The 17,217-nt window shown below is 34.2% G+C and overlaps 1 pseudogene; it reads left to right on the top strand.

The window, feature by feature from the left end:
• The first annotated feature begins 15,665 nt into the window (after positions 1-15,665).
• LOC112063754 (40S ribosomal protein S26-like) lies at positions 15,666-16,037 on the top strand (annotated as a pseudogene).
• The last annotated feature ends 1,180 nt before the right edge of the window (positions 16,038-17,217 follow it).

Here is a 17,217-nt window from a genome sequence, read left to right as displayed (position 1 = left end):
TGACTAAATTAATAAACAAGAGACCTTGATTTTTAGGTCTCTTGACCCTTCTCTAGAACAAGGGTCTAGTTCTAGCGTCCACACTTCTTTATGCTGTGTTTGTGTGAAATCCTAGAGGCTTAAGTCATAATTCTAGCTCTGGAACTTAAGAATTTTATCTCCTTAAACAAGGTATGTAAACTCCACGTGCATCAGTTTCTTCATGTCTGAAAGGGGATGATAACAATGATAATTAGTGTCTATCTCAAGAGATGGCTTTGTGAATTAAATGAGAAAACATATGAAAAACTTCCTAAACTCTGCCTGACACTTAGATGAGCTTAATAAATGATATACTTTGCCTATTCTTGTATCACAAAATCCTCTGGGCCAAGAAGAAACAAACTGAAAAGAAGCAGAGTCCTTAAATTACTCCTCCTCAAATCTCCCTAGGTTCCAAGAAGTGTAGGTAAGTATCTTGCTCCAAAACTGACCATAAATGCATAGACTGCAGTAGGCAAATTCTCCCGATACCAAGCTTCTTTGAACACGGTCTTTTGTAAGCCTTGCCCTTGGGATGACCCGGCATCATGAGTATGTGAACACTCTGCCTTAAGGAAAATTATCTCTAGATATTGCACTCCTGGTAAGCTTGATCCCCTCCATCAACATGCTTCTGATTCTGTACAGCCAAAAGAGAAAAAAATGACAACGTTTATTAAGGAGAAGTGAATTTAGCTGGGAGAAATAATGAGAAAAGAAAAAAACTAGGGGGATAGTTTAATGATTGCATATTGGCCAAACAGTGCTTTCTCATATTATCTTTTTCTGAAATGAAATCACTTTTGCTAGCAACTGCAGAAAGAGGTAATGATAATGTCATTGACGTTAACGTTTTGACGGGCCTCATCTATTCTTTGTTGAGTGAAGGCATCTTTATCATCAAAAACAAGCTAAAAGGGCTTGTCTGTTTTCTATACAGTATTTCATCGTATATCATCATCTTCTCATGCTTTCCTCAGAAACCAAACTTTCATTCTTGCAAATGACCAAACATTCTATGAAAAAATTATTTCTTCAGAAATAACTTTGTCTCTTAGCAAAATGTAACACTGTATTATAATTCATATCCATTAGCCACACTCTACAAAAGTATATATCTATGAGTAGATAGCTTATAAATAAAATATGTTTAATAGAATAAAGAAAAGCAAGTTTGCAGTATACATAGTGACCCACACGATCAGTTAATGACCAGATTGTATGGAAATGTATGTTGTGAGAAGTGCACAAATAAATTATGCAAAAGGATTAAACTACTACTTCATATGAGTGTTTGTATCAAGAGGTTGTAGTGTAGCAGGAATCAGAAACCAGTCGCAGTAAGATAGGCAGACCCATGACTTCTTGGTGGAAGGACAAAGCATTTGCCTTGACAACAAATCAGTGCTAAGTAAAGCCAAAAATGACTGAGATTTACTAAGATGGATTACAGCTAAGATGTTACAAGAAAATTTGGAGATTTGTAGGACAAGCTCCCCAGGAAGTTAACTGCTTATTGAAAGACCTAAAATACATGAGTGGTGGTTTAGAGGTGATTTAGAAAGATCTATAATCATAATGGCAGCTGGAGCTTAAGATCACTGGTGATGACTCGGCTTAGACTACTTCCAGCATCTACTAGAGTATGGCGTGGTCCAAAGTTCATGGACTGCATTCCTTTTACTTGGTTACATGTTGCCCTTTGTTAACAACTGCCTTATAATTGAAAAGGGAGAAGGATCTATTTTCTTAGAAATTTACTAGAGACACATTTTTCCTTCCACTGCCTATGATGATAAAAAGGCTTTATGATACAGATCATAGCAGGGTTGCATCTGTCAGAAGCACCTCTATGACTTGTGATGTCGATGTTCTACTTGCTCATGAAGTCTCAAAGGTCAAAAAAGAAAATCTAACTGGATGTCCTAAAATTAGACACTGTACCCTGCTACAGTGGTCTGTCCACAGATATGCCATCCAAGTGGAAAGTACTCTTTGTAAGTATAGAGCACATCTCATAAGGTATTAATTGATAAACCTATTTAAAATTTATTGTTAAAACTTTCAAATAAAAAAATTGTACAGTGAACTATACATGGCTGTACAAGATCAGAAACTCAGTAGAAAAGAAAGTGTTAGTGCCTATATATCAAGGTTGGAAGGTTATTTCTCAGTAGGATTTCATTTTCTTTTTTTGGCCCTGGTAGAACTTTGTCCTTAATTCTTTGGCCATCAGAATCAGTCATTATCAATATAAAAATTTTCCTCTCTATAGTTGCATAGTGGCTCAGGATAATGGAAAGAAATATATATATATATATACATATCTTTTCTTAATAATCCTCTTATAGATTACTTTTCCTAAATCATTTCTACTGATTCCTAAAATAGAGACAGGCCCTAAAATAATGATGTCTAAACAGACTAAGAAGCATAAAGAATGTCAATACTTCTCAGACTTTTTATCTAAGAATTTGAGATACAAAAACAGTAAGGAACTGTGGACAACAAATCCTTAGAACAAAAAGCTAAAAATTCACTTAGACCAAAAAAGCTGCTAAAGATGATTCAAAAAGGAAAACAGAGAGGATATTTCCAATTCACATCTCTTAAGCCATTTTTTAATAATGCATTATTTTCCTTGAAAATCAGCCGTAGTTGTTATTTTTCTAATACCTTTTGGAAATATTTTTTATTATTAAATGTTCATATCCACTGAGTCATTTTCCTCCTTTGGGGGAGGTAATGCCCATATGCTGCAGAAAAGTATGTCTATGGAAGCCTGTGCATGTGCTCGTGAGGGATAAAAGTAGATTGAGAAAGCCAGGTCCACCAGTACCCCACTCAGCACCTGGAGGACCATCCAGCTATTATTTGGGAGGTAGTTACTTTCCCCAGCTGCACATAGTCAAAACTTGTTATTCTTGGGATTGTTTTAGTCTACAAAATACATGAAATACTTTTAGAATGTGTAATAGTATCAATAAAATAGTTATCTGTTATAATACTTACGTTATTTAGGAGAAATTGTGCTACAGCTTCAAGTAATAGACTCAACGTATGCCTATATTTTAGATAACTGTGATGACAGAATATATATATATGCAGAAAGAAGGTTTTAAAAAATCCAAGAAGGCATTTTAAAATGACTAATTGAGAGGTGCTATTTTACTCTGTAGAAAAAGTCTACAGAGAAAGTCTAATGAATTTTACACATAGCACTGCCTTTATGAGGATCCAAGGAGAACCAGACTTTTAATTCATTAGGCAGTATCCAGGATTAGATATGGCTTTCCAAGTGAAACCCAAATCCTTCACAAAACATTCTTGGTTTCAGATATCACTAGAAACCACCACACTGTAGGAAGGGTCACTGAGAGGTTTCCTGAGGTTCATAGACCTTTAAGCAAACTCAAGTCGATTTTTTTTTCCAAGGACAAATGCCAAGTTTTTAGCTAGCCCTAGTTAAGTTTCATGAGAACTTTACTGGCATGTCAAATGTGGACCAATTAATAATTCTGAGGAAACACTGGGCAAAACTTAAAGGTTTCAGCTGAAGTCCTGCTGTTCTTCAGGTCTCAAACTGTAAATATCATGCAGCTGGTTCAATAATTGTTCTAGTAACCAGAAAACTGCCAAACAAAGTTTGCATTTTTTTCATTTTATGTGTAATTGATGACATCTTGGTCAACATTTTCAAGAGATCACTAAACATTATCTTCCCCAAAATATGTGTGGTTTTTGTGTAAACCAATTAAATATAGTACATTCTCATTTACCATTCCAAAATGTCTCTCTCCCTTGTACCATATTCACAGATACTCTAGACTCAGGGGAAGGAGGAGTCCATAGTCCCAGCTGGGTTCAGGCAGTCTGCCAAAACGCAGACACATTGCGAGAATTCAGTCCCCTTGGCAGGCGGAGGGTCTGGGGTCACATGAGTCTGCCTGCACACCCTTTACCCTCAAAGTGGTGGGAGCTCTCCATCAGGCACCAGTCATCAGTTGTTATAAGTCTGTTGAAATCCTTGGTAAGGAAAACACTGAGGTATCTGCATTAAAGGTTGCAACAAGATTTCTCTCTTTTTCGATAACAAGAAAGAACAACTTTCAAAACTGAATAGTTTTCACTTTGATATTTGGAAGACCAATTGCAAATACATCAGAGTAAACTGTGGTATTTAACCCTTTCCAAGTACTCTTATTTTTTGTCTTTTTCATTTAGAATAAAAATAAAAGTGGTTCAATGAAAAGAATATTAAGATGAAAAATTAACCTTTCAGAGGCCCATTACCACCACTCAATCATTTGGTAGATTTCTACTTGCTCTTTTCATTAAACATTTATCCTGTGTTTTTGTAGGTGTAATCATTAGGTCCTTAATAATTTTGCCTGAGTGCAGGTTTTATTTTCAGAAGACATTTTCTTCTCTTTTAAAAATTATTTTTTAGTCCCTAAATATTATCCCAAAGCTAATAAAAGTATGCTTTTCACTCTCCACAAGTTTCATAATTATTTGGAACTGCTGAAATTGGATTCTTTTTTATTTAGTTATAGAGTCATACAAATGTCAGATTATAAAATGTAGAATATTAGAGCCCAAAGGCCTCTGGAATCAAAGAGTTCTATTTGAACCACTTTTAGAGAGGAGAACATGGAAGATTCTCTGTGCCTACTTGTACTGAGGTCTCCTGACCCAGTACAAAACACTTTCTACCATACCATGTGAACTGCAAAATGCAAAGGGCAGGAATTACATCATGCATGTGGCTTAGTGGCTCACCTTTAATGTGAATGCCCTTATGATATTATATGTACACATATACACATATATATTTTTTATATAAAAATATGTACAGTAGACCATTGAATAACATGGGCTTGAACTGCATGGGTCCACTTACATGCAGAATTTTTTCAATAAATATAGTACCTGTATTTTCAGTTTACAGATCTTTAAGTTAACTAAGTGTGGGAAAAGTCTGTATTGGATTTGAGATCACAATATGTGGATTCAAAAGAACTGGGGTTTGAGTCCTGACCCTATCCACATTTAGCTTCCTGCCCTTGGGTGAGTCATTAGTCAATTCCTTTGTTTTTGAGGCAAAGATAGCAGTATGTGGATTTTTGACTGAGGAGGGGGTGTTGGTGTCCCTAACCCCCCCACACTGTTCAAGGTTCAACTGTACTTACATATTTTTATATAAATTATAAATTTCATATGTCCATATTTCTCTTTCACATTTCTACAATAGGTAGAAATGTCTTTTCCCTAATAAAATGAAACAGAAATTATATTTTAAAGTTAAATGCAATGCCTAATGAACAACTCCTACACTTTATTTTAATTGAAAGATCCAAGTTTCTGTAGGTGGTACAAACAGTGAAGACCAAATCAAATCTTGTCCTATTCTAAATGTTCTGTTCTGTTCAGAGCAAACTATTTAATAACCACATACAATGTCTGATCAAGTAGCTACTAGTTTAGATACTCTGCGCTAGGTCTGCAGCAAAAGAATCACAGAAAAGTACAATAAATGCTCTATAAACCTCAGTGATGTTTTACTAAAGGATAAGGTGTGTTCTAAGACACTAATATTGAGTGCCTAAGCGCTTTGTCAGAAGTAAAATTTTAACTGAAATGGGTTATCAGCAAGAATGTGTCTGAAAACAATGTAGAAATATCCAGCCCTCACGTTCACGTGCCCTAGTGAGAGCACCAAATATCTTCATTGAGGAGTTTATTTAGGAAAATGATGTGCTTTTTACTCTAGGACAAACTATCTTTATTTAGTTTTTTTTTTTTGTTATTTCAAAGGCTTCAAAACTTTTGATTTATTTGCACTATTGAGCACTATTATTTGCTCACCTCTCTTTATCAAGCAGATATCGATTAGGACATGTAAGAATTTTCTTATACTTTGTCTATCTAAAATAACCAATTTGGTTATTATTATTATCAACAGGGAATTAAGCCCTTTTATAGGATGGTTTTTGGCATTACTTATGCTCTCCAAAAGAAGACATGTGGGTATAAGACGATGGGGGTGAGATTAGTATTCAGAGGAGAAAGAAGAATTAACAATGGCTGAATGACAGAAAAATAAACTGGCATCTGTGCTCCTTGACCCCTTTATAGAAGAACCAGTCTAAGAAAGCTTCAGTGTTGACACCTACTTACCTGTGTGGCCCAGGGAAGCCGGTGTTTCCATTGACCAGTTTAGAGACCCTGAAAGGCCTCCAGCCCTCCTGCATGCTTCACCCACTGGTTTCAGCTGCATCAAGTCCAAGTATTACAGATTAGTTCCTCATTAATTGGTCTAATCCTTTATTACTTATTGAAATGCAAATTACCTTGCAAGAGGATCAACATGAAACCTTATCACTGCCCTGGAGGTTAGGGTGATCTCCCAAGAGCCAGACTGAAGCCTCTGTTGAGTATGCTAATCAGAGACACCCCTTTCCCATCCTTGCTGGCGGGGGAAGAGAAACAGAACCAGTCACTGATCATCTGATCCAACCTCGGTTTCATCCCAGTGATCAGAAAGCCAGTGGTATCCACCTACCTTTAGGTTCATCCCCGGAAAATGTCCTGGTTGTGATCCTAGGATCGGAGATTTATAATCATCCTCCAAGATGAATTTCTTTGAACAAATGCCATACTATGGATAAATTAAAGATTTAATAAGCAGCTAAATATAAACTTATTCTAACAAATGTGAGCTAACTTTTGGATAATATCTCCACAATAGGGACTTTACAGTAATACCCTAAGAAAAATGAAATGCAAAAAGACAGAGATGCGACACGTTACTTTCCCAGTGGGTGGGTGACATTTGTATTTCTTTCTGTATAAAGTTCCCATTGGTGTCATTTGCCTATTTTCTGAGAAGGGGTCATATCAACATGTAAGATTTTTTAATATAAATTATCTGAATCCTGGTTTTTCACTAGTGTTTCCAATATTGTCTCAGTTTAAAGACAATGAATTGTCTTTAATAAAAATTAACTTTTTTAAAAAAGGTCTTCTTCTTTGAGTCCTGACTTGGTATCATAGCTCAAAAGTCTTTCTACCTTGAAATTATAAAAATATTCTTCAGGGTGTTCATTTATGTGTTTTCAAAGTCTACTATATAAATTTTAGCTATCCTAAATTTATTTTTATAAATATAGAAATAAAACTAAATATTCAACACTATTTCCTGAATATTCCATCACTTTTCATCCTACTCATCTACCACACTCCTAGAATGTGGAGAGACTTTGCAGATTCTTTTTGATATTTATTAAGTGTTTTAATTCTCACTACAATTTAGAAATTTAGTATTTCTAAAACCCCAAAACATCTCTTTTTTTCTTGTCAAGTTTTTTATTTCTACCAATTTTCTATAATCAACAGTTTCTGTGCCTACTATGATCTGTCTTTTACTATGACATGTTTCATTTACTTCTACAACCTAAGTTTAGAAACAGCTGGGTAATTAGAGCCAGCCCAGACTGACCTTGATCTGAATTCTGGCTCTTTCACATAATGAGCAAAATGAACTTGAAAAATTACTTAATTTCCTCAGCTCTGAAACTGACCCACTCCACATATCTCAGACATCTGTAGAACTTAAATTACATGGAATAGGCCTTGACACATATAAGCTGCTCAACAAAGATTAGCTTCTCCAATTTTCCATCCCCCCTCGACAGTCCTTTCATGACTGATACTAACTCTGTTCTTTATTCCTAAATGGCCCTGTATAATGGAGACAGGCTGTTCTCTATTATTTTCAGGACCCAGGACAAGAACAGAAATGCAGGCCCACACACTATATATGTAAATATACCATATAAGAACAAATTTTAAAAATATGTGCTGATGTGTTTTTTTTAATACGATTGAAAGCTGACAAAGTATTGAATAGTCTGCAATCTATTATTACTGTGCATGTCTGTGTTCTGTCGTCAGGTCTGAATTGTTTTGATAATTAAAATAATATAGACGAACATAATTTGAATTAGTATATATTTGTCCCACAACAATCACTTTTCTTGCATGCATTTTAGTAAAATCATCAGTTATGTTGTTATTAGCAAGGGCTGTTTAACATAATTTGTATTTTATTGGCAGCAATGCTGAATTAGATATTTGTTGGGCATACTCTTATTAATCAGTTTTTAAATTAATTTCAAAATTTAAAAAAGACCTGTTCTACTGAGGCTGCAGCAATTGGAAATATCAATAGAATTCTTAAATCAATACTTTGATTCAGGAATGAGACTTGATTCGTACCTGTCATGTAAATAGGGTCCCAAATGATAAATTATTATTTTCCCACATAAGTTGAAAAATATTTTAATTTCACCGTATAAATTGCTATCACTTAACATCACTAGTTTTACTATCTCTTATAGCAATACCTGGATGCAAACAGTATTTCTTAAGTTCTTCTCCAAAGTTTTAAAAGCTTAGAAAATATAAGAAGACAAAAATAGCAATATGCTGCTCAATCACAACTATTCCTCGAAGAATATTAGTTATAAAATAATATCCAGAAAATACTCTGTTGATTACTTTATGTGAATGTCCCACTCCTTGTTCATGCAAACATTTGAGTTTCCTTGTTCTAATTTTGTTACATTTTAATGGAATGTTTGCCTTTGCTACATATTTTACATGCAGACTATTTTGACTTAGGGACAAAAAAATTAATCTAAAACATTTAAGATATTTAATCCCTTTAAAATGGAAATAGCTAAATTTAATCTGGGTTTTCCAGAAGCTTTTACTAAACTAATAATTGTAACAGTTCCTACCCCAAAAATATGGTTAATGCATATTCAAAATTCATTTCATTTTTCTACAAAAAGCATGACTTCTTTAGTTGAACATCTGTTGTTTCACCTGTTTTCATGCATCTTGTATGTAGACTGCTATAATATTTAGAAGATATTTCAACCGTAAATCCAAAGGTAATTGTAAGATCAAATTTTATTTGGGTTTCATTAAGATTTCTTTCTTTGAACAGGTCCAGAAAATATAGATTATAAACTTGGAATTGTTGCAAAACAATAATCAATTCTGGCACAATTGAGGACATGCTTTCAAGCAAAAATTCTAACTGTGTACAAAGAATACTCTGGGTCTTTGGCCAAAATTTTGGTTTCTATTCTGCTTTATTAACTATGCTAGCATCATTATCATAGATTGTATCAATGACGTTTTATTAAAAAGCTGAACATTTTATTTAAAAAAATTAATAGTATGATTAAAAATCTCTATAAGGCAAAAATATTCTTAATTCTAGGATTTAATATCGATACCAATATATAGAATTGGTATCATACTTTATATCTTACATCATTATATATGTGCAAATTTAGGAGAAATCTGAAACGTTTAATATTGCAAAATGTACCACAGTTGCCCATAAGCACCCATTTTTATTAGCACACAGATTTGTGAGAGTCTCCAGAACCATTCTTAGAATATGAAGAGAAGCAAAAAAATAGATACTGAGCACCACTGAGAAAAATATATTTTAATATGAGAAAAATACAATACTGTGTAAGCTATTTGATAGGCCAGGTTTGACAAGTTTATTGATTTATGTTTGTTCTTACTTAAATTACTTTGGTTCCACAGCTCAAAACCACTTTGGGCTCCAAAGCAGTGTCCTTCTCAGAACTGGCATTGGTACAATCTGAAATCCTTCATGGTATTCAGACATGGTTGCCAGTTGTTTTAAGGACATAAGTCAATGCTTCTTTCCATAGATTTTTTTTTTACGTATTTATCTAAAAATTAGAAAATGCAAAGAAATAAAACTAAAAATATCTAAATATCCACTTGTCACACTGTTATTTTGCCAGACATTTAAATATACAGACATAGGGAAAAAAATTTATGGCTATAGAACCAAAAAAAAATTTTTTCATTTAGTGAAAATCCAAAAAAATATTCCCATATTGTTAAGGAAATAAAAATAATATTTCTGATGTATTTAACTACTTAAATGACTAACCTTACTGAAGAAGGTATAAAATATTCCCCAGTTAATAACATAAAAATCCAATGAATAAAAATAAAGTCAATACTTTCAATATTTTATCCTATTTGTTTGTATACGTGCTTCTCCCTAAAAATAGTTTTATGTTTTTAACAATACAGAAAGTATAGTCTATTATAAAAATTTATGTTTAACCTCAACAGAGTATAAAGAAGGTTTAGAGACAAATTAAAACTCTTCAACAATTCTATCACTCAACAACGACAGACGGGTAACAGAGAACATTTTCAAGTCAATTTTTTGCTAAGAATTAGTTTTTAAAATTGAAAAAAATCTTAAGAATAACAATTAAAAATTGCAACACATCCTACAACCATGATTTATCTTTTTAATTAAACAAAGTAATATTTTATAAAATCTTTCTTTTCTTTCCCAAATAAAAACATTTTTTCTTATATCACTCTTACTTTCTCATTGGACCCGTAGTAAATTCTTTCATACTCCCAAACTCCTCAGACTCTCTGCAACATTGTTTTGGTAGATAAGAAGTCCATCTTGAAAGCATTTAATAGCCAATACAAATAGTGCTTTTTGATAAGTGAACATTGCTCATTTTAATGCCTCTCATCGCCACTTATTCTTAATCCTTCTGACAAAAGCCTGAATACCTGTAATCCCCAATTGCTTTCACTTTCAAAGGTAATATGATAATATAGTCTAGGTCCTATCAAGGTTCTCCTGATTAGAATTATATGATTAATGAAGTCTCATATTATGGTGCCTGTATATTGCTGATTGTGTATATATGTATACTTTTGCATTGAGTAAGAAACCAATCATCAGTCCTCCCCACTCAATTCCCTTTTTGTACAATTATCTCAAAAGTATATTTAGAGTTTTCAAGTCTCTGGAAATACTAACAGAAGTAGATTCTCACTTGTCGTTTCATTTCTCTCCTTTCAATGACAATGAAAAAAGATAGTGGACCACTAGAGTCCTTCATTAATTAGGAAAAATTAACCAGAGTTTCCATTAGGAATGTGGCAAAATGCTATAAAATCCTTAAGGAATCAGAGGTATGTTGCTCTAGAGACAGTAGAGACCTATCTAAGTTAAGTCTATCTTTGGTGCATAAAAGTGTTCTAAGAAATGTATTCCTCAGGATGTAGAAAGGCAAAGAAAATTAGCAGAATTGATTAAAAGGAAAGGTTTCTTTAAGTATATGCTCACCAGGATGTGTTTTCAGATAAGGTAGCATGCATTCAATCCCATTTTTCTAAATAAACCTGAAGAATAAATAAAAGCCAAGCTGACTAAAGAAAATTCCTGCACATACTATATCCCTAACTTTGGAAGTTTATGCTCTCTTCCTTTATATCTAATCTTCTTGGAAATACGGCTGCCATTTTGTTTTTGTTGTTTAGTTTTGTCATTGTTTGTTGCACATCAATTATTTGGCTCCAGAGACTTTTAACACTCCAGCACATTCTTAGTATTCATGTACATATTTGTGTGTGTGTGTGTGTGTGTGTGTGATTAACATGCATGTTTAAGTCTTTTTGGATCAACTACTTATGATAGTATTTAACTTTATTTCTAAACTATTTAGTTTTCTCATTGAACCAACTAACTCCCCAGAAAAGGGGTCTCTGGTTTGTCCTGTGTACCTCACCGATGCAATAGAAAAGCTTATAGTGACCGATATTTCTGAAACAAAATTCAAGAGATGAGGTCGGAAAACCTGCTTAGACATGTGACATGATATGCTATGAATCTTTGGATTATATAATCACAAATGGACACATTAAAAGAAAGGACCAGTAAATTTGAAAACAGGTCAATGGAAATTATAAATACTGAAGTGCCATGAGGGGAAGTGGGTGCAGGGGGAGAATGAAAAAAATGAACAGTATCAACTGGTATAAGATAAATGCAACTGGAGTTTCTGAAAGAGAAAAGAAACTTAAGGGGCCAGAAAATATTTGTAGAAATATCAGCCAAATTGCTTAATGTTTTTAAAAACTAAATGTATCAATAGATTCAGTAAGGTAAGTAATACCCAAGCAGAATAAGTACAAAGAAAATCACACTTAAATATATCATAGTTAAGCCATTGGAAACCAAAGGTAAAGAGAAAATCTTAAAAACATCTACAAAGTAAAGACACCTTACATATAGGAAGACAAAAATAAGAATGATAGTGGCTGTTACATCATTAACAGCAATGAGGCTAGAATAAAATATCTAAAGTGCTGAAAGAAAAAACAAAATATTGTCAATATATAACTCTATATTAAACAAACATGTCCCTTAAAATTAAAGATGAAATAAAGTCACTTTTACACAAACAAAAGCCAAGAATTCTTTGCTAATGGACATACCCACCCTACAAAAACTTCTGAAGAAATTTCTTCAAACAGAAGGTAAATGGTACCAGATGGAAATCCAGATCTAATGAATTTGAAGAGCACTAAAAATGGTAAACATGTGGGTAAATAAGCAACAATATTTTTCTTTCTTTTATTGAATTATTTTGAAGCAGTTAAAAATAGAAAACAGAAAGTTCAGTTAATTCCTTAAGCAAAAATAACAATATATCATGGAGTTCATAAAATTTGTGGAAATGAACTATATGATGAAAATAACATAAAGGATATTATAAATTCCTAACATTACACATAAGGTGTTATAATATTAAATAAAGCTAGATTGTGATAAGTTAAGGATGATTATTGTCATACCTAGAGAAAATCCCACCAAATGCTGTTTACAGGAGATGAATCTTAAATATAAAGACAGAAAGCGGTTGAAAGTAAAAGAAGGAAAAAGAAATACCAAGTGACACTGAGCATAAAAACACTGCTAATGCTATATTAATATCAAACAAAGTAGATTTCAGGATAAGGAGTATTATTAGAGATAAGGAGAGACATTTCATCATGTTAAAAGGGCCAATTCATTAAGTACATACAACAATCCTAAATGTATATGTAAAGCTTAATATACATGAAGAAAAAATTGACATAATTAAAGGGAGAAATAAATAAATCCACAATTCTAACTCAAGATTTTATAATCTCTTTATCAATAATTGATAGAAAAACTAGACAAAAGTTTGTAAACTTATATAAAATGCAATTTTCAAACACAACGTAAAAATCTCTGTTATTCCAAGCAGAGATACCTGAAATTTCTATTTCTTGTTTCTTTCTCTATCTTTTTTAGGAGAGGGAATAAAAATAAATTCAATATTGATGGAGTTTATGAATCTGTGGTTGGTAGAAAGATATTTACTTTTGGTAATCAAGCCACCATGTGAAAAGCAGGAAAAGAACACCAGTGAAGGTGAAATATTGCATTTTAATGAGAAACGGGCAAGTTACATGAACATAACCTAGAAAGGGTATATACATATTATTTTTACCACTGACTGAGTCTGGCAAATTCTGCTTAAAGAACTCACTGATCCAATTTTCCATATGAAAAATAAACTTATATCCTCCAAAGAAACATACAAAGAATGAAGAGCTGAGTATCAAATTCTTAGAAAACTCATTAAAAATTCCTACTGTGAATTAGACCATTCCAGTCATTTCCTGATGCTATTCGTTTTTTCTACAATAGTTTTGATGTTTTTTTAAATTTTATTTACCATGTGTTAAGGCCATTTAAGGCTGTCAAATAGCAAGCAAAAAAAAAAAAAAATCAGGTACCTAATGATTCAAGGGTTTTCCTCTCATAAAATTTCTCTGACTCTGTCCATATCATAAAATAAAAAAGTGAACTTGAGGAAATTAAGCCAGCTATATCACATGGGGAAAAAAAAAACTGAGAGAAATGAGAAAGAAACCGGCACATTGTGGATTTAAAGATTCAGGGGGGAAAAGCACGGTGAGAATTAAAACAGTATAATATACTGCATGAAACTAATGATGCTTATGACCATTCACCAGAAAAAAAAAAAAAACAAAACACTCAAGAATAGAAAATGTCATAAACACAAGGAATGGAAAATTTATTTTAAATCACTTAGTGTCTCTATGTGACAACTATTATACCAGAATATAAGAATATATAGCCTCTCCCCTTCCTTTTTCGTCCCCTCATCCAAACTTGAGGTCTTTTACGTGTATTCATGTCCCTCAAAAAAACTGTTCTCAGGGAGAAACAGTATATATATAAAGTCTTACTGTGAAAAGTAATTAGTGCATTACCTCTATGAAAGACTCCTGCATTTGAAGCATCACCTTGCAGCTGATGCCAAATTCTGATTGTAATTACATTCATTTTCTTAGTGTTCAAAACAAAATACCCTAATGCCCAGACTCACATCGAGTCCACTCATCCTTGTATTTCCTTCCACAAGAAGTTTCTTAGTGTCTTTAAGGAATTTTTCTCTAGTCTGTGAATTCCTCCTGGTGGGTGACTCTTTCTCCCACTGTCCTTGTCCCAATAGAATATGAGTTCCAGAAGAGCAAGGCTGTTTTCTGTCTTTTTCATTATTGTATCTCTGCAATTCAAATGGTGACTGACTGACACATAGAGAGTACAAAAGCAATATATGAATGAAAGAGTGAACCAATGAAACTTTGCTGTTCTTGAGATATGTCACTTAACACATCTGTGTGACTTACAGGAAGTTATCTAATCTTTCTTTCCCTTTGTTCCTCCACCTGTAAAACAGAGATAATAATATCTCCTCTCTCTCAGGATCATTGACAGGATACAATGAGTCGCCCTTGCTGTTAAACTCAGATCCTCATTGTTGTTTACTCTGAGCATGGAGAGAGTAGCTCTGAATACTTCAAAGCAAAGATGAGGGCAGACTATATGCATAACATTTATTTCCAGAATATCTGGGGCATAGAGGGTAACAGAAATAAAGTTCATGTGTCAGTTACATCAATATCACAAGGTATTTCTAGGGCCCACGGGAACCCGACTTAATCTCTAGATCCCTGCTTAATTCTTGACGGCTACCATCAAGCATCTCTGGGTCATTTAAATATGAAATCCAGCAACGCTTTATTCTTAAATTGCAAAACAAAAAGAAGAACCTGCCTTCAGCAAACTCTGAGGTGTGCTCAATGAAGATGTGAACCTCAAAAATAAAATAACCAGTTACTTTTTACCAGCAAAATGGGTTTATTTGTGAATAGCAGAGAATTGCATTCAGGACAGGCAAGCTGTAGTGAATCACAGGCAAATCTGTAGAACAAAGGCGAGGGGCTTACGCTCATTACGTTTGAAGAGGAAACTGGGGAGGGTTGTTTTGAACAAAAGTTCATTGGAGAAGAACAAGAGTTCAAGGTTGTGGCCGTTTCTCCTTGGCTGCAAGCATTGGTTAGTGCGTTGCTGCTGGGGCAGGGAGGGATCTTCTTTCTTTTTCTAAAAAGCAGGAGATAAAATTCCGTGTGTGATTAATGCCCTCCTTGCCCCAGAAGAAAAGTAACATTCTTACCTTCCTTATTTCTGCTGGTTATGCAGGCTGCAAGAGTGGTTTGTGAGTGAGAGCGCCCAAATCCATTTAAAATGAGGTTTCCTACTCTTTCGCCTCCTCGGAAATTAGAGAGCCCTGTAGAGAATTGTCCAGCAATTAACCTTCATAGTCATGAATAAATAATTTAAAAAAGAGAAACAGCTCCTCTTTCGCCTCCTCGCTTCCAAGATGACCAAGAAAAGAAGGAACAATGGTCGTGCCAAAAAGGGCCGCGGCCACGTGCAGCCTATTCGCTGTACCAGCTGTGCCCGTTGCATGCCCTAGGATAAGGCCATTAAGAAGTTCGTCATTCGGAACATCGTAGAGGCCGCAGCCGTCAGGGACATTTCCGAAGCGAGTGTTTTCGACGCCTACGTGCTTCCCAAGCTGTATGTGACGCTGCATGACTGCCTGAGTGGTGCTGTTCACAGCAAGGTAGTCAGGAATCGTTCTCGGGAAGCCCGGAAGGACCGAACACCTCCACCCCGATTTAGGCCTGCGGGTGCTGCCCCACGACCTCCACCAAAGCCCATGTAAGGAGCTAAGTCCTTAAAGACTAAAGAAATACTGTTCCCTGGAAAGACAATAAAATGGAAATTATACTTAAAAAAAAAAAAAAAATTAAATAAATAAATAATGAGGTTTCCTTTATTTATTTTCACAAAGAACAGTAGAGACATTCATTTCCTTCTGGGAATACTTCCATTTCCAATCTCCTCTTCCAACCCAATCCCTAGGAAATGGTCTGATCGCTATAGCCCACTGAAGGAGATGCAAAGAACAATTATTTCTGCAAATCTGGCTTATTAAATCTTAAGTAACACCAGTGTAGAACTCCTAATAATCCAGTATAATTTAATTATTGGGAGGAAAAAAAAAGTTAACTGATGGGTTGGTTGATTTTAAAACTCTGGTGAAAATATTAGCAGAATAATACAACATAACATGTGACAAATGGTTCTGACAGTTTTACACCAGAGGAAAACGAAAACAAAACAGAAAACAGTTGAGCTGATTATTTGCCAGACTTAGATACTAAATTGAACACTTAAAATTTTAGTCTCTAAAATCTGCATTCAAATGTGTAAATTATTTTATGTTTTCTCCAAGAACAATAGATGACCATGATGACCACTTGCTTTACTTTTGTGAACCTAGCAAACCCAGCCCAGTAATTTTCCCAAGAGAAAGGGTGTGTGTGTGAAAAAACAAAACAAAATTTCCACCTCCAGGAAATGAAAACTGACAGCAACCCTCAAAGGAAGCTCCCTCACAGAAACAATAATAATAATGATAATGAATTATTATCCTTCCACACTGGGTACCAGAACATTTATGGCAACATTGCCTTCTCCATTGTCATAAATGAAAGCATATCTCAACGTATACACACTCTAAGAGCTATTGAAAACATCTCTTCCCCTAGGATGGGTTACCACCGTGTTTAACACTTCTCACTGAGAATCAACTTATTTTTTCCAACTCAGTGTCTAATAAGGAAATTATAACATAAGTGCGGACACTTGTTAGCTCAGAGAAGACTGATCAAAAATTCTGTTGAAGGAAGGAAAGATTTTTCCTTACTTTCGGGACAATGGAAAACTACATCAGTTTGGGGTAAGGTCTCAGCTAATCTGTGCAAATAGAGCAAGTGCTATTTTACATCTACAGTTGGAGGGTCTTTCAGCTTGAAAGCGGGGAGCAACACTGACTCAACCTC

This window comes from Physeter macrocephalus, chromosome 7 (assembly GCF_002837175.3).
Source record: "Physeter macrocephalus isolate SW-GA chromosome 7, ASM283717v5, whole genome shotgun sequence".
NCBI classification, from domain to species: domain Eukaryota; kingdom Metazoa; phylum Chordata; class Mammalia; order Artiodactyla; family Physeteridae; genus Physeter; species Physeter macrocephalus.
Note: the sequence above shows the minus strand (reverse complement) of the source record. Positions and strands in the feature narration are given on the sequence as shown.